Below are 18,553 nucleotides of genomic sequence, written 5' to 3' on the forward strand. Positions count from 1 at the left end.
TTATCCAGAACAAAGTACCTCTTAGATCTATCTGAAAACTGCCTGGAGCTGACCTGACTAAATGAACATCTTTAAATGTTACCTTCAGCCATCTTCTGGTACTAAAATACTTTTTATATACTATCACTTGAAAATTAGCTGCTTTCACAGGGTTGTTTGGAATGTCAGAAACTGTGATAAAAGACACTGCCTAGGTCGAAGCTATCTACCAAGCCAAAAAAAAATCAGCATCTCATTCAAGAAAAGCATGATGATGAGACAAACTTTTTAAAAACAAGTCCAAAACTCTAATCAGGAGGGTGCCTTGGCACATCTTGGTGATCTAGACTTATTCTAAATGCTTAATACAGTGGGAATCTAGACAAAGAAAGCTATCTCAGAAATTACTTCAGAAGTCCTTATCAGGTTTAGAGTTTTTTGTTTGGTTGATTGGTTTGGTTTGGTTTTGTTGCAATTATAATGTAGATTAAATTAGAATAGATTAAATTAAGATTAAATTAAGATTAAATTAGATTAAATTAAGAATAATAGTATGGCATCTATTAAAAGTGGCAAATATCAAAAGCCAAGTGACAGAGCAAAATCTAGCTGTTGCAGGACTATGATATACTTTCTTTTCTAGATCTGGTAGCACTCAGTATTTTCATTAATAACCAGGATAGATATATGGGATGAGAAAATATTAAATTTTCATTGGCCAGGAACAGGACTCAGGCCCTTTGGAAGACACCCTCCGAGTTCAAAATTATCTCTGCAGTATGCCATAATCATCGGTTGCAAAGTTTCTGACTCTAATGATAATACCAAATGGACAGTACTTCCTAGGTAGATAAGCAAAGGAGATTGCACTGTGAAGCAGCTAATGAGCACTAGCAGCAATGAAAAGGCCTCTGTTGGGTTTATGTACTGATTTCAAACTGGCATATAAGAAAAATTTAGAATCAAAATGACACCATCCAAATCACTGAAAACTTTCAAAACTTTGAATGTGAAAACAGAATAAAGGACTTTGCCTCTGATTAGAACAAACTGTGACTGAATTTTCCAATATAAAAAGTTTTTATTAATAAATATGATCAATTGTTTTTTTATGTCCCCTGGGTGCAGCACATTAAGGACTCAGCTTCATTTGCAGCAAAGAAAATTTTGGAAGGATCAGGGAAACATGTTTCTATTTATGAGGACAGTTAAAAATCATAACAGGCCTTTCAATAGGTTGCAGAAACAGTGTAATTGCAAACTTTAAAAAAATCATACAAGTTTCTGTCAGAGACATCTGGCTGTACTTGAATTGTCTTGAAACAAGGAGAGAGACAATATTTTGAGGTGAGGGTTTGGATTTTTTTTCCCCCATTTGTATTCTTTTTTTGTTTAGGAAGATTTGTGTTAAACAGATACAATTTTCTTTTCTGCTTAATATTGGTTTTCCCACAAGCCTATGATGTTTTTTAGGTTTAAAAATATCACAGATTATCAAGCAATCTGTGATCTCCTAGGCTTATAGAATTCCCCCTATCTTAGTTAACCATGATGTAGCATGATGTGGAAATGGAGGTAACTATTATTAGTTATTAGTATATTAAAAGCATCAAAGTAAATCTCATCCTTAAGATAATGTAGGATTTTGTAGTGAAAATGCTTTGTAACTACTAAAAACCCTCTGAAAAATACAGAAGGAAAGATATCAACCTTTGAAACTTTAGCTGAGGAGGAATTACGTAGCCAGAAGGGTATCAATAAAGCCTGAAGGACATATCCAAGGAAACAAAGAAGCTTTAGAACTGCATGCAATTGTTACTTAAACCCTGGGTCATACTGAAGCTACTAGAGACACAGGAAGAAAATGCACAGAAACTGAGTCTTCCATAATTAAAAGACTAAATCAGTATAGCTTCAGTAAAAAAACCCCAGAGGTTCTCACAAATGCAAGGGGCAGCAGAAGACGATGACCCAGAACAATCCGCCAAGATAAGGCAGAAGAGCAGAGCTCCACGGTCACAGAAAAAGAGCATGTCATTTCACCTTCACTGTCAGAAGATAAAACCTGAAAGAAATAATCATAAATTCAGGGAAAACAATCTCATTAGGAAATGGCTCTCAGAAGAATGGCACAATGGTGAAGTTAGAATCATCACACATTTCTAACTTGGTTCCTTCAGATAGGAATGAGTATTCAGGAAAAGAAATCTAGTCAAAGCAATGAATTAATTAGACAATGTTCAGGTGACATTTCTAAGTATGAGGCTTGTGAAAGTCAGCATCACAATAATGGCAAAGTGAAAAAAATGAAACTACCTATTACTTCAAACATGAATGAATTCTCTGTGTCTTCCATGGATATACACATACTATCATATTTTCCCCAAACTATCCAAACCAAAACAACTGGTTTGAAAGACAGAGAACAACTAAAACTATTCAGACGTACATTGCATAAACTTCTGTTTCCTGTTATAAAAGACAAGTATTGTCACTTGTATTGAGTATTCAGAGGAGCTGTAGAGTGGAATTCTGTGAGTCTGAGAAATCTCCTAAACGTGCTATAGTATATAGCATAGTATATATAAATGTGTTGGTTAGTTTTTTTTTTTCATTTGCTTTGGGGTTTTTTGTTGTTTTGGTTTGGGGGTTTTTTGTTGTTGTTGTTTTTGGTTTGTTGGTTGGTTGGTTAGTTGGTTGGGTTTTGGGGTTTTTTTTTTGTTTTTTTTGTTTTCTCATTAAGTCAGACACAAACAGAAACCTCTGTATATGGAAAGTCAGGATATCGATAAATTTGTCAGAATGCTTATGTTAAATGGACCATCAGAGGGAACACCAATATTCAAAGAAATTAGTGAAACAATACTGAGCTATTTGGAGTTCAGGGGAACTCTGAATCTAGACAATGTAGGCTGACAGTTATTAGTGTTGTTAGAATTTATGAGTACTTTAATTCATAGAATCATCAAATGCTTTGGATTGGAAGGGACCTTTAATGGTCAGCTAGTCCAACCTCCTTGCAGGGACATCTTCAATTAGATCAAGTTGCTCAGAGCCTCCTCTAACCTGACCTTGATTATTTCCAGAGATGAGATTTCTACCACCTCTCTGGGCAACATCTTGTATTGTTTCACTGCTTTCATTGTAAATAAAAAACACCTTCCTTATATCTAGTCTAAATTTATCCTCTTCTATTTTAAAAACATTACCTCTTGTCCTGTCATAAATCCTGATAGAAAGACCCATCTTTCTTATAGGTCTCCATTAATTACTGAAAGGATGCAATAAGGTCTCCCTGGAGCCTTCTCTTCTCCAAGCTGAACAAGCCCAAATCAGCCTTTTCATCCCTCTGATGACTTACTGTGTCACTCTTGTGGATCCAGTGTAAGGGGTTAACAAAACTTTCCGCCTCCCTTCTATACTCTCTCTCTCCTCCATTGACTGGGAATAAACAAAAGGGGCCAGGAAGTAGAGTTTCAGTTAAATTAAAAGGCATTTTACTACTCTATTGCAGGGATATCAGATTGCATGGGGCGGGGTGGGGCGAGGAAGGAAAAGAGAAAATACAGAAACAGGTACCCATGCTACAAGGAGACCTCACCAAGCCCCTACACAAAATCAAAACTGGAAAAAGGCACCCAACTTCAGAACAATGAACTTTACAAACTACATAACATCCCACAAGTCTCACAAATCCCAGCAATGCTCACTCCTCTCATACAGCAAGCATTGCTCAGGATAGTGCAGGATACACTATCCACCTTAAACCAATACTCCCACTCAAACAGGTTCATGTCTGTCCTGTGCTGAGGACTCCAAAGCTGAATACATTACTCCAGGTGAGGTCTCCCCAGAGTAGAGTAGAGGAGCAGAATCACCTCCCTCAACTATCAGGTAGGATGTTCTTCTTTTGACATGATTTGATAGGATGGGATTTGCCCAGGATAGGATTTGCCTTCTGAGCTGCAAGCTGGCTCATATCCAGCTTTTCATCCACCAGTACCAATAATCAATCCCTTCATTGAAACTAGTATTTCCCCAGTCTGATTTCTACCAGTCTGAGAAGCTGGTAGTTCTCAGGGTCCCCCTTTCTACTCTTTTTAAAAATGGGTGCAATATTTCATCTTTTCTAGTCACCACAGATTTCATCTAACTGTCATGACTTTTCAAATATCATGGAGAGTAGCTTGGCAGCTGCCTCATCCATAAGGACTGTGGGATGCAATCATCAGGTCCCATAGACTTATAAGTTCAGGTTCCTCAGGTGGTTCCCAATACGATCTTCTCTTAAAGTGGGAGGAACTTTTCTCCCCTACTTCTTGTTGTCTGTCCCCTCAAGATGTGTGGGAAGAGAATTTGCCAGTGAAGACTGAGGCAAAAAGTTTGTTGAGTACCTCAGCCTTCTCCTTGTCAGTTTTCACCAGCTTGCCAGTCTTTCTTTTCAGGGTGGGTACACTTTCTTTGACCTTCCTCTTCTGGACAAGATAACTGTACAAGCCCTTATTATTATTCTCCATGTCTCTTGCAAAGTTCAGATCCAGCTGTGCCTTAACCTTCCTGACTCCATCCTTATGAAGATATACAGCATCCCTGTCCTCTTCCCAGGATACCTGTCCCTGCTTCCACTGCTTCTACGTTTCCTTCATGACCATTAGTTTGGCTCAGCCACATCAGTCTCTTGCCTTCTTTGCCTGATTTCTTATACCTGAGGATTGAGAGCTACCATATAACTTAATCAAATATTACTATAAGGAAGTAGTTCTGTACCAAAATCTATTTCTGAACAAATAATTTCTTTTAAATCACAGTATTGAAAAATGGGATGAAAATTTTATTTTAAAATCTGTTTTGCTTTATTTTTATCATACTGTTGACATGTTCAAATTTCATATTTTGGAACAAAAATGAATGGAAAGAAAAGAAACTCCAATGATTTACTTAACTATATTTTCTTGAAAAATCATCTCTGTGGCATTTTATTCTCAGATAGAAATCTGCTTGTTTGAGTTGCTGTCCTACCACAGATCCCACTTTCCTTTTATTGTGCCACAACTATTACATTTTAAGGAACTGTGCATATGTTTAACTGCCATTATTCTTTTATTGTTTTGGAAATATTTGCAGTTATTTAAAACAAACAGGACAAACTTAATACAGAAACAAGATCCCTTGGGATAAGTACTGTAAACTGCAAGAGAGAAGGAAACTCAGAGAAAAAAAGTACAATTACTTTTGGGGTGTCTAAACAAAACAAAAGTTTATTTTTGCACCAGAAAAAATGCTTAGCATTCTCTGGAATATGAAATGTCTTTAGCTGAGTAGTAAGAAATCATTTTGAATTTTGAAAAAAAGAAAATTCTGCACAAGAACTTGAACTTTTCTCCCTCACATTTAAACTAGTCTTGTAAAACGCACGTGGGCATCTGCAAACAAGTGGAATTCATCAACTTAGCTTGGTATCAGATGATTATCATCAAAGTACACCAGCTCAGATCTAGGCATTGATTTGAACTTATTTAAACAAACAAACAAGCAATCAAATAAAAACTTCCTATTATTATTATTACTATTACTATTATTATTAGTAGTAGTAGCAGTAGTAGTAGTAGTAGTAGTAGTAGTAGTAGTATTGTTATTGGGGTTTATTTATTTTACCTAGTTATAGGATTATATCATTGCTGTTGCTCCCCTCATAAGCTATTTTAGTATAAACTGGAAAAGTATAATAGCAAATCATTGCTATCTTTTAATGTAGGTGTACCCTGTGAATATAAATGGTAATCTTTCCATATTCTCTGTCTTTTAATTTTGTCATTTAACATCACCGAAATTAATTTTTTTTTATGTCAAAGGTTTTAGCCACAGGAGAAAAGATGAATCCAGCCAAATATGGACTTAAAGCTTGAGGGAAAGAATTGGAAACATTGCACTTCTTTCTACAGGGCCTTATATGTTCAAAGTGATGCATGTGCATTCATTGGCAAAAATATTTCATTCTTTGATGTTAATTACTGAGAGAAGTAGCAAAATGTTAGTAGCAGTAATGTGCATATACACCACAAAATACAGTACAATGTATTAACTAGCATGAGAGTAAGAAAGAAAACTTTCTTTGCAAATATTACAGGAATGCAAAAGCAGCAGGAAGAGAAAACACTATTGCAAAGTACTTGAAAGTAATAATCTACAAATGTCAAATAAAATACATAAATCTGAATAAAATATCTGGCTGTAATATTTTGGACTTTTTAAATTTTCATACTGAAAGGGTATTTTTCAATGGTTAATCCTAATTTGCTCTCATTCAATTTGATGCCTGTATTCAAAGAAAAGAGCAGCTATCTATTGACTGCATTTCATTTAAATATTATGACAGTATCACAGTATATCAGAGGTTGGAAGGGGCCTCAAGAGATCATCAGGTCCAACCCTCTTTCCAGAGCAGGATCACTTAGGGTAGTCCACACAGGAACGCATCCAGGTGGGTTTGGAAAGTCTTCAGAGGACACTCCACAATCCCCCTGGGCAGCCTGTTCCACAGTGTCACACTCACTGTAGAGAAGTTTCTCCTCATGTTGAGGTGAAATCTTCTATGTTCAAGTTTGAACCCATTATTCCTTGTCTTATCACTGTGAACCACTGAAAAGAGCCTGGCCCCCTCCACTTGACACTCCCCCCTCAGATATTTATAGACATTGATCAGATCCCTCTCAGTCTTCTCTTCTCCAGACTAAATAGCCCCAGGGATCTCAGTCTCTCTTCATAGGGGAGAGGCTCAAGTCCCCTAATCATTCTCCTGACTCTCCGTTGGATTCTCTCCAGCAGGTCTCTGTCTCTCTTGAACTGGGGAGCCCAAAACTGGATGCAGTATTCCAGTGTGGTCTCAGCAGGGCAGAGTAGAGAGGTAGAAGAACTTCCCTAGACCTGCTGGACACACCTTTCTTGATCCATCCCAGGATCCCATTGGCTCTCTTGGCCACAAGAGCACATTGTTATTCCATGGAGAACTTGCTGTCCACCAGCACTCCAAGGTCTTTCTCTGTGGAGCTGCTTTCCAGTAGGGCAGCCTCTAACCTGTACTGGTGCCTGGTGTTGTTTCTTCCCAGATGTAGGACCCTGACCTTGTCCTTATTAAACTTCATGAGGTTTGCCTGCACCCAGCTCTCCAGCCTGTCCAGGTCATGTTGGATGGCTGCACAGCCTGACAGGTGTCAGCCAACCCCCCCCAGTTTTGTATCATCAGGAACTTGCTGAGGGTACTCTCAATCCCTTCAGCCAGGTCATTGATAAAGATATTGAACAAAACTGGACCCAGTACTGATCCCTGGAGGACACCACTTGCCACAGGTCTCCAAGTTGACTCTGTGCCATTGATGATGACCCTCTGAACTCTGTTGTGGAGCCAGTTTGCAATCCACCTCACTGACCAGCCATCTATGCCACATCTCCTGAGCTTTTCTATGAGGATGTTATGGGAGACAGTATCAAAAGCTTTACTGAAGTCAAGATATATGACATCCACTGCTCTTCCCTCATCTATCCATTTGGTCATAATTTCATAGAATGCTATCAGATTAGTTGTAGGAACATAGCTAACTTTGAACAGCTTTTGAGAGGGCTATGTTTTGTCTTTGACTTGGAAAGAATGTAAACATCTCACAACTGAAAAGAAAGACTAGGCAGAAGTTGACTGAGTATGTTGAGAAGCTTGTTTGTCAGTATTAACTTATTGTATGCTTTGCTTGGACCCATGTCAGTGGAAGGATAGCCAATTGGGATGTGACAGCTCTTGGGAAATCCATGCTGGCTACTCCTGATAACCTTCTTGTCTTCCATGTGGTTAGAGATGACCTCCAGGATAAGCTGCTCCATCATCTTTCCAGGGACGGAGGTGAGGCTGACTGGTCTGTTGTTGCTTGGGTCATCCTTCTTGCCTTTTTTCAAGACTGGAGTGACATTTGCTTTCTTCCAGTCATAAGGCACCTCTCCTGTTCTCCGTAACTTTTCAAAGATGATGGAGAGAGGTTCAGCAACACTATCAGCCAGCTCTCTCAGTACTCGTGGATGCACCCCATCAGGGCCCATAGATTTGTGTGTCTTCAGATGATATAAGAGATCTCTAACCTGGTCCTGACTGGCCAGCAAAATGTCCACATCTTTCCAGTTCTGCTCCCTTGCTTCTAGAGATTGAGATTTCCTGACGTCTGGTCTTAGGAGTGAAGACTGAGGCAAAGAAAGCATTCAGCAACTCTGCCATCTCTGCTTTAACAGTTACTGTATCTCCCCTCTCATTCAGCAGTGGTCCCACCTTTTGCCTGCTCTTCCTTTTATCATTGATATATTGGAAAAAACTCTTCTTGTTCTCCTTCACCCCTCTGGTGAGATTCAGTTCCAGGAGGGCCTTGGCTTTCCTTGTTGCACAAGTAGTATTTGCTTCTGTCCCCCCACTAGCTATGCCTCATGATGGACTAAACATGAAAATCCAGCAGATTAATGCCTGGCTGCAGGACTGGTGTCAACAGCAGGTTTTTGGGTTCTTTGATCACAGGCTACTCTACAAGACTTCAGGCCTGCTGACTGTAGAAAAAAACTGCTTATCTCTGAGAGGAAAAAGAATCCCGGGACAAGAACTGGCAGGGCTGATTGATAGGTCTTTAAACTAATTTTGAAGGGGGAAGAGGGAAAAATGAGCCTCACTGAGGACATTCCTGGGACAATTGTGGGGCAGGGTACCAGCTCCACTGCTATCCCAAGGGCTGTAGGGGATAGTGGATTATGCAAGACCCACAATGGTAACAGATACTCTTCTGCTAAGTCTCTGAAGTGTCTGTTTACCAAGGCAAGAAGCATGGGGAATAAGCAGGATGAACTGGAAATCTGGGTGCAGTCGCAGGGTTATGATCTTGTTGTAATTACAGAGACATGGTGGGACAGCTCCCATGACTGGAATGTGGTTATGGATGGCTATGTTCTTTTCAGGAAGGACAGGCTGACAAGCTGAGGTGGTGGAGTTGCTCTCTATGTGAATAAGCAACTGAATGTGTTGAGTTCAATCCAGGGGAAGATGATAAAAGTGCTGAAAGCTTACAAGTAAGAGTGAATGGACGTACAAACATGGATAATATGGTTGTGGGGGTTTACTACAGACCGCCCAACCAGGAAGAAGCTCCTGATGAGGCCTGATGGAAGTAGCATCAAGAGCAAGTGCCCTGGTGCTTGTGGGTGACTTCAACCACTCGGATATTAGTTGGAAAGATCACACAGCCAAGCACAAACAGTCCAAAAGATTCCTGCAGTGCACTGATGACAACTTTCTCCTGCAAGTAGTTGAAGAACCAACAAGGAGAAGTGAAATGCTGGACTGATATTAACCAACAAAGAAGGACTGGTTGTAGATGTCAAGGTTGGGAGTAATCTTAGTTGCAGTGACCACAACATGTTAGAGTTTAATATCAATAGACAAAGAAGCAGAGTGATAAGTAAAATTTCAAACCTGGTCTTTAAAAGGGCCAACTTTCCCCTCTTCAAAATTCTACTTGGAAATATCCAGTGGACTAGGGCTCTGGAAGGAAGGGGAACCCAAGAGAGCTTGTTGATGTTCAAACATTACCTCCTCCAAGCTCAAGAGGAATGTATTCCCTTGAAAAAAAAATCAACTAAGGCAAGCAGAAGCCCTGCATGGATAAGAAAGGGACTCTTAGTAAAACTCAAACACAAAAAGGAGATTTACAATATGTGGAAAAAACAACTGGTCAATTGGGAGGATTATAGAGATGTAGCCAGAGAATGTATTATTAGCAAGTCGTCCTTCATTACAACCTTGTTTGTTCCCCATAGTGGGCTTCTAAATTACTGAACTTGAGCACTGTATCTTTCTCACATGCTGTACACAGTGAAAACTGTGGTCTCTCAAACATTTCTTGGAATTTCTCTTTTCCCTCTAGACAGTCTTTAACTGGAATTTTAACAAGATTTTCCACTGTTTTCCTTTGTTCTACAAATCTGTGGCAAATTTTTTTTGTTTGTTTGTTTGTTTTAATCAATTTCCCCACTAATTTTATTCTTTCAGTGAGAAATACAAAACTCCAGAATATTTATAAGAATAACATCTGTTCATTTCCATGGAGAAAATCTTATTTTATGCATTATTTTCTCATTCCACTGCTAACTAACAAGTGCGGAAAAATTGAACTATCTTCAAGCAGAAGGGAGAGAAATAACATTTTGTTTTTAAAGCTGAAATGATACAGTTGCTTAAGATTCTACCAGAGGAGTCATATTTAAATACTTGGGGGAAAAGGGAAAAAAAAAAGGAACCAAAAACCACAAAACCAAAAACAACCAAACCCAAGAAATTATGATTGTTCAAAGGTAATAATCTAAATGCTACCAAATATTTTGCTTCACAGTATTGCAAACAAATTCAAGGGACTAATATATTAAGTCCATATACTGATTTACATATGTTCCTTCTTACTGTTTTGTCAAAAGGTGTCTTCTCTGGCAGAAACTCTCTCCTTTTTTATTTTTATTTTATTTTTTTTTTCAAAGAGCCAATTTCAGCCTCCTTCATGTCTTTGTTAGCAAAAGTGTTAATTGCTGCCAGTTGCTCTGATACTTTTTTTTTTCCATAAATACTTCATAATCTGTTTTCTATAGGCTAAACTAACATCCCAAATACTCACTATAGTCTGGACAACCAAAGAGATAACAAGCACACTTAGTTCACTGTCAAAATTCAACACATATCTGTGACATAACATAAAAATTTGCTAAAAAGTAGGTATCACCAGAAAGTGGTGTTGGTCAACTTATCTGTGCATTTTTGAGTAGCTGAATTTGATGTGAAGTTCTCTGTGATCTACAGTGAGCCTCCAGGATCTGGCAAAAGCTAAGGTTCTTTTCTACAATTTTTTTCCCCTACTGCTAATTATCTGCCTTCCTCAAGAGAACAGAAAAAAAAAATTAAAAATCTCCATTGCAGAGAAAAACATCAGACTACATAGAAGGAAAATATGATTAATCTAGAATTTGATATTGTTAAGGAATTCCACTTAATTAATAAATGATATGGCAAATGGGTATTAACAAAAATGCTAGTAACCATTTATTAATATGAAGAATTGCCAAAACTCATTAAATAGGATCGTTATAGGGTTGGAATATATATCTACAATAGGAATGTACAGTCTTTAGGCAAAATACAATAATTCTATGCAAACTGGGAGGAAATAACATGGAAATATAAGGTCCCTGGGAGCAGGTAGCGTTCAATCACAGTGTGGGGGAGACTCAGTAAGAACCCTTAATCCCTAGAGGCAATGAATTAATTACTCACAGCTGATTCTACCCACACGGGAGGGTGCTGCAGCTGCTGTGTTAGCAGTGAGGCTTTGGGGCACTCTCATACAGCGCTGGCACGGCAGACTTCTGGCAAGAAGGGTCTGCCACATTGTCCCAGGGCTGATCCGGCTTCAGCGGATGGAGGGTGGTTAACGCTGCTTCTCGCAACGGGCACTTGCTTGTTCCGGGTAAACTGAGGCACGGCACAATTCTAATGGCAAGGGGAAGCAGACTAGGCTGATCTGGCTTCTAGGCTCGTGGCTTCTCTGGCTTGCTGTGTATGGACTCGTGGTTTTATTCCAGGCTCTGGACAAGGCATTTGAGGGAGGGCAGGGCAACTCGAGGCAGCTTCATACAAGACAGGTCCAAGATGGCAATTCAAGCATGGCTTGAGTAAGGCAAGGCTTCAAGGCAAGGCTTGAAAGCAAGGCAAAGGTGACTACAAGTCAGCCTGTATATATACCTTGCCCAAGATCCATTTGGGTGCCAATAGGGGCAACTGAAGCCAACATATAGCTGCCCAATGGAAAGGCTTTCTGCCAGGCTATGACCATAAAAGGCAGAAACAAAAGCCTTATTTCTGGGGGAGCAGTGGTCAGCACACTTGCTCTCACCCTGGATAAACCACTTGTTTACCAAATGTGCATGGTCTTGTCCCCTTTGTTCCTTTTCCTGCGTTGCCTTGACTTTCTGCAGGAAGGAAGGGGGAGAGGGGAACCATGTGTAGACATCTTAAGGCCTGTCTGGGTTTGTACTGGGCCTGTTTGCCCCTGTCATGACAGATATTCAGCTTTAAGTTTAGTCAGTTGCAAAAACATTAAATACATTGATTTCACTAATTAAAACCAACAATAACAGCAAAGCAGCTTCCAGCAGGGATACATGTAGGTAGTAAATATTGTATTATACTTGAATGCAGAATAAAAGTCTCTAAACCAAAGCAAAAATTAAAAATAAAATCATGCCACTTTGCAAGTAGTTTATTTCTGTATAAGTAGTTGAAGTTGTGAATAATTTGTAAATATATTTTATTCTCAAAGATTAAAACCCAATTGTAACTTTTTAAAACCTCAGGTTTCTGCTGGCAAAATGTACTGCTATACTACACAGAGCTCTCCTATGACTGTAGCAAAATCATATTTTCCATGCAAGTGAAATTATTTATTTACAATATTTCAGCCACTTTGTCAACAGTGAACTTTAGAGCCTGGTAAACAGCAAAAGAAACAGATAAACGGAAATTTTTAGAGGACATCATCTTCTTCATTTACATCATATTTCCCATACTCTCTTGTATCTTATTGATGCTGCTAGTATGACAAAGCTCCAAACAATTTTCTGAATAACTGAAAATGGACATTAGAATTGTGTTGGGTTTGTGCCTGGTAGGAGTTTAGTAGTAGAGTAGGGAGCTGCTGGCATGGCTCCCGTAAGAAGCTTCAAGAAGATCATCCAGCTCCAAGTTGGACCTGTGTCAAGGCTCAGCCAGTCAGTACCTCTGTAACAACAAATTTCAGAGGGGAAATGCTTTTTGGAGAAGTTTTTTTTGTTTTGTTTTGTTCAGGGGTTCTTTTGTTTTGGAGAAGAGGGAGATGTGAGAGAGACAACTATGTGTACACAGGTCAGTGAGGAAGGAGCAGGGGAGCCACTGGAGCATCCACTTCCCTGGGGCCTGTGGTGAGATGGCAGGCTGACCCCTTGTAGCCTTTAGACATCAACAGTGCGACAAAACCCCGCCTGAAGCCAGTGGAGGGCCCCATGCTTTAGCAGGATACTTTGTCCAAAGAGGTCTGTGACTCTGAGGGAGGGCCACATTGGAATAGTCTATCACTGAGAACACAATTGCACGCAGAAGAGACAAGTCCTCCATGGTGGGAATGCCACACTGCAGCAAGGGAGAACTGTGAGGAGTTTTCCTTCTAATGAGGAAGGAGAAACAGAAACAACATGGATCAGACTGTGACTGGCCATGAACCCCATTCCTTGCCCCTCTGCACCACTAAGGAGGAGAAGGTAGCTGAGCTGGCTCTAGGAAGAGAGGAGGCTGGTGTGTTGGATAAGGTTACTAATAATGATTTATGAAAAATGAATAATAACATTCTTGTTATTTATTAATATCAAAATTTATTCATAACATTTTATCAATAGTTATGTGCAGATTCAAGTGCACAGTTGTGGATATATCCCATAAGATGGCACAGTTTAACAATTTTGCAACAAATTAGAAAAATACAAACCAGTTATTCAATCAGAACCAAGGTTGCAATTCTGCCTCTTGTCCACCAGATGGCGACTCAATGAGATGCTTGGCCGGTTCTACAGCGCTTGTGGGGAGGGCGGGGCTAGATGTCAGGCACATACAATTTTAAAGGAACCTTTCAGAGACTGAAACCAATTTTTGGTAGCAAATTGTAACTCCAGGCATACCCAGGGGAAGCTGCTTATAAACCACACATCACAATACCACATTAGCTAAAGCATGGGGATTTTAAACAGAACCAAAATTGATGTTAAACACGTGGACACTGAAAAGATACAGTTTCACTTGCTAAACTGGTTGCTAAGTTACTGTGCTGGCTTCTGAGGCTTGGTGGGATCCGGCAGGGCCGTAGCTGGTTGCTGTGGAGGCTCAGGGGCTCACAGGGACCCAGCGCTGGCTCCCAGGTGGGTCCTTTCTGGACCATGGAGGCATGCCTTCTCCCACTGCCGTGGAGGTGCAGTGTGGAGTTCTGCTGACAGGCAGGTTCACCTGGACAGGCTCTTGGGCGCTTCCCATTGCTGGAGGTCTTGCAGAGTCAACAGGATGCAGTTGGGGGGCAGTTCCCCTCCTGGAGCAGTTGGAGAGAATGGCGGTGGAGGGGGGAGTGGAGGGGGTGGAGGGGGGGGGTGGGGCAGCACATGGCGGTGCAGTTTTCCCCTGGCTCAGCTCAGAAAGTGAGCGAGCCTTGCTGATTCCTCTTGGCAACTGTCTTCCCGTTTCTAGGGTTACAGTGCAGTCCTTTGTGAAGCTGTACAAGGCACTCACAGGCGGTCCTGGCAGAACACAGCCGGTGCTCTGAATTGCCCTGGCATTTAGCTCTCAGGCATGGCGTAGCAGGAGGCTCCTTTTCATGGCTCAGTGGCCGGCACACGGGATGCGGCTGGGCGCGGTCCTTTCCGTGTGAGTGGGCTTTGGCTCGCAGGTCTGCAGTTTTGTGCAACAGACATTTAGAACTGATGAAAGGGTTTCAGGCAAGTTCTCTCCCAGCTGGCTAGGATTACCAGCAGGGTCTCTGTCACTGTGGGTTACAGTGGCAGCTTCTTCCTACCGGCAGGACTGGGGTACGACTCTAAGCTGTAGTGACGTGAAGCAAAGGACTCTTTGCTGGCTCCTGGGGTAAACTGAGGCACGCTGACACTTCCCATGCAGCAGGCTTCTCTCTGGGCTGCAGACAAAGGCAGAGCACATGCATGAGGGCAACAGCAGAAGCAAAAGCAATAAAGCGAGAGAGCAAAAGAGCACTTTGTTTACAATTAGGCTAATATTTGTAAGTTGGCCGAGGCTTGGGTTTAGCCAATAGTCAAACTTGGCAAACATCATTAACCAATGGCAAAGCATGTGGTCAGAATTATGCCCAAACCTGGAAGAATCACGAGTATCCCACAACTGAGCATGTGATGTTATTTACCTCAAAAAAAGGCAGGTAGGGTAATTTATCCCAGCTTGTTGACACCTGACTCTTTCTTCGCTTGGCTCTCTGTCAAGTGGATGGGGCCAATCTGTTTTTGGTGGTGTGCAGTAATAAGACAAGGAACAATGGATACCACTCCAGAAGGAGGGGGAAGAGGGGGTTTGAGCAAAACATGTTGGGACAAGTTTTGGCAATATTAGGTGCATAATTCTGGGCATGAGCAGCCTTCACCACAGACAGGAAGATGTTTTAAAGATCTGATTTAATCAGTAAATTGGTGGTAGTTTTGTTTAAATTAAATTGATTTTGTTTTCCCAAGTAGTCTATTTTTTGCTTGTGACTGTAAGTGGTGAGTGAGCCCTCCCTGTCCTTGGTCTTCAAGCCTTTTGTTGCATACTCTTCTCATCCCATTGGAGGGGGGTAGTAGTGAGTAAGCAACAGCATGGTGTTTAGTGCTGGTGAGTGGGCTTAGACCATGACAAAAATGTGTCAGCCATAAATCAGGTAAAACATTGAAGATTTTTTCATTGTTTATATGTTTGACAGCTGTATGATGTAACTCTGTTGTGGAGGTACTGTTGGTTTAGTCCTTTAAGAACATCAAAGTAATTAAATAATAAAATAGATATATTTTATTCTGTGGCATCTTCAGAGAGGTTTATTTAAAATATATACATTATGAGAATATGGATGCTGTTTTAGGAAGACTCAAAAGACATTTAGGACCTCATATAACCATCAGTCTTACTGCCCAAAGTATTAAAAAATTGACATTTTTATCTTCTGAAGGTGACTACTTTCATTTTTTCTGCACTGACTTGCTTGGACTATAGCAATTATTCTATATGGATGATTCTGAAAAATACTGCAGTTTAAGACACACGCAAGCCATGGATAAACAGATACAACAGATGCCATCTACAACAAGCACCACCTGTAAGAATTTGTCAGACAGCATATCTATTGGCAACTAGTATCATTAAAATGTACACCATTTTTATCACAAAACCATATAGATCTTGCATTCATCGTCCTTAGTATTCCAGCATCTGTAATAAAGCCAGTGGGAAAACCCACAGAAATCATTAGTGTATTTTCCATTACTGGAGACATTAGCTAGCAGTCACTTTGCTCCAATTCTATGCATTATGCCAGGGTTTCTTTGCTCTATTTATTAAGTTGGTGACACAGGCAGTGTTAACTGTGGCGTTACAGTACTGTTTGCAGTCAAAATTGCTTGTTCTGGTCAAGCTGAGAAAGTGGCAGCATACCGATCATCTCTCAATAACTTTCCATCCAAATTTCCTTGGGGAATGTGAGAGAGGAAGGGGATTTTCAGCATACATCCAGTGAATGAACTGTCAAATCTAAAAACGAAGCTTTCAATTCAGCAAAGCCTTATCATCTTCTCTTAACCTGAGTGTCTGGCAGGTCCAGTGTGCTGAGGTAACTAAGAAGCAGTGGCAATGGAAAACTGCCTGTGGTGGGGAGAAAGGAATCTCAGAAGAACAAGAAAGCTAAGATGCTACAGTAAAACTTTTCATCTTGCTATTGTGTTTGTATGTCTTGTTACACCACATGCAACTACGCAGAGAACTAAGGCACTGATCAGGATCCACTCAAACTGTTCTAGGCAGGAGCCGTAGTTTATTTAGATTTGCAGAAAAGATGCAAAGAAAGATATCTGGATAGCTCATTCTCTGCCCCAAAGGCAGGGTTCACAGACAGGATTCAACAGACAGAGCTGCAGTTGGCAATACTGAGCTGCTCTCAGCCCAGCATGTTACCATCAGCTTTGATGCGAAGGGCCGAGACATAAAGGTCTAAACAAATTATGGGGCCAGCCTCCCTCCACAAACAAATAAATAAAATAATTTTTAAAAAAATCCCGCTGTTCTTATGTGTCTTGGGTTAACACAGGCCACTCTCACTACCCCTTTCCCCCCACCCTGTCCTTCCCCCCAAACCTCCCCAACAGAGGTTAGGGAGAGAGGGAAAATGGCCAAGTTATTAGTTGAGGTAAGGATGATTTACTCCTCTGTTGCAGGGGTATCAGATTACACAAAAGAAAACAGGAAAGAAAATACCAAATGTTACTGTGAACCACACAAACTGAAAAGGGCCGCACCCTTACCTAGAATCTGGGGAAGAAAACCACAAAGACCTGGAAAAGGAAACTTTACAAGTTATGGAATGCATTTCAAGTCCTATAAACCCCACCAACTCCTTCCTGTCATGCAATCAGCATAGTATTAGCACGGTGTAGGATATATGATCCACCTGACACCTGTTTCACTATGGGGTGGGGATAGTCGTGTCCTGCGTCCCTCATCCCTTCTAGTGGGGCCAGTAAGTTTAAACCAATACACTACATTTTGCTCTTTCTTGAGAAGTCCAGTCCTTTAGTGTGTTGGTGAAGCTCACAGTTGTTAGCTACACCTATAAATAAAATCTGGCTAAGGCACAGTCTGAAGTACAGGCATGAAAGCACCTCTTCTATTCAGAAGTTAGCTTGCTTTCATGCATGGCTGCCAAGGCTTGCATCAAATGACCCACACCTGAACCCTGTTCAAGTGACAGCACAAGCCAGAGATACTTCCAATGTGCAACAGTAGACCCTATGGAAAACACAAGTTTAGTTGCACAGAAATAAGCTGTGCTGCTTCAAGGCCACAGAACAGGATGTGGCCAGGTTGTTTTTCTCTATGACAGTACAGTTATAGTCATTAGGAAAATGAGGTACAAATCTATTTTCCTTCATCTTTTCTTATGGTTTGGTGCTCTGGGATAAATTCTTTCTTTTGGCTCAGATTTCCATACTTCCCATGGCAGAAGCAGGGGTACATCCTTGTGCATCTGCAAAGTTATATTTGGATTGTCACAGAATTCATCAGTCATGGATTTTCTGTACTCAGTACAGATAAAAATGAGGTTCACAGCAGGATGTAAGCTAGGTATGTAGTTTGGGAATTCTGTTCCAATAACTGAATCTCAGGTCTCTTCTCTGTTCTACCCAGCAAACATTTACTGCATGACCCTCTCTTCATGGCATCTTGTTAAAAAGATGATGTTGCATTCATATCCCAAACCCTTTAATGCATTCAAAACTTTTGCTCATCAGTCACATTTCCACATTTGCAGCATTTCAGAAACAACCTAGGACATCTTGACTACATGAATTACATGCCAAAAAGGCACAGTATAGTTCCCATAATGAGAATATAATAGCACTCCCAAGGTTGCCTGTGATGATCAGATGCAGCTATAGGGAACTGCTCATTTTTTTTTTTTCAGGAGGAAAGAAGATTATGCATTTCAATAAGGAGATTGTGCATTACGTATACCTGTGCAACAACTGAATTTTGAAACCATTACTATTTCTGTCCTGTTCCAAGCAGTCTCATATCATGCCTGAGAAATTCCTTTAAGTCTAACAAATACTGAATACTTTATAATATTGACTTCTTCCTATTCAATTATCATATAAGCCATCTCAACATTAGGATGCAATTATATAACATTCCTATGGTAACCACAGCAACTGCTTACTGGGAAAATTA

The sequence above is a fragment of the Indicator indicator genome, chromosome 1 (assembly GCF_027791375.1).
Source record: "Indicator indicator isolate 239-I01 chromosome 1, UM_Iind_1.1, whole genome shotgun sequence".
NCBI classification, from domain to species: domain Eukaryota; kingdom Metazoa; phylum Chordata; class Aves; order Piciformes; family Indicatoridae; genus Indicator; species Indicator indicator.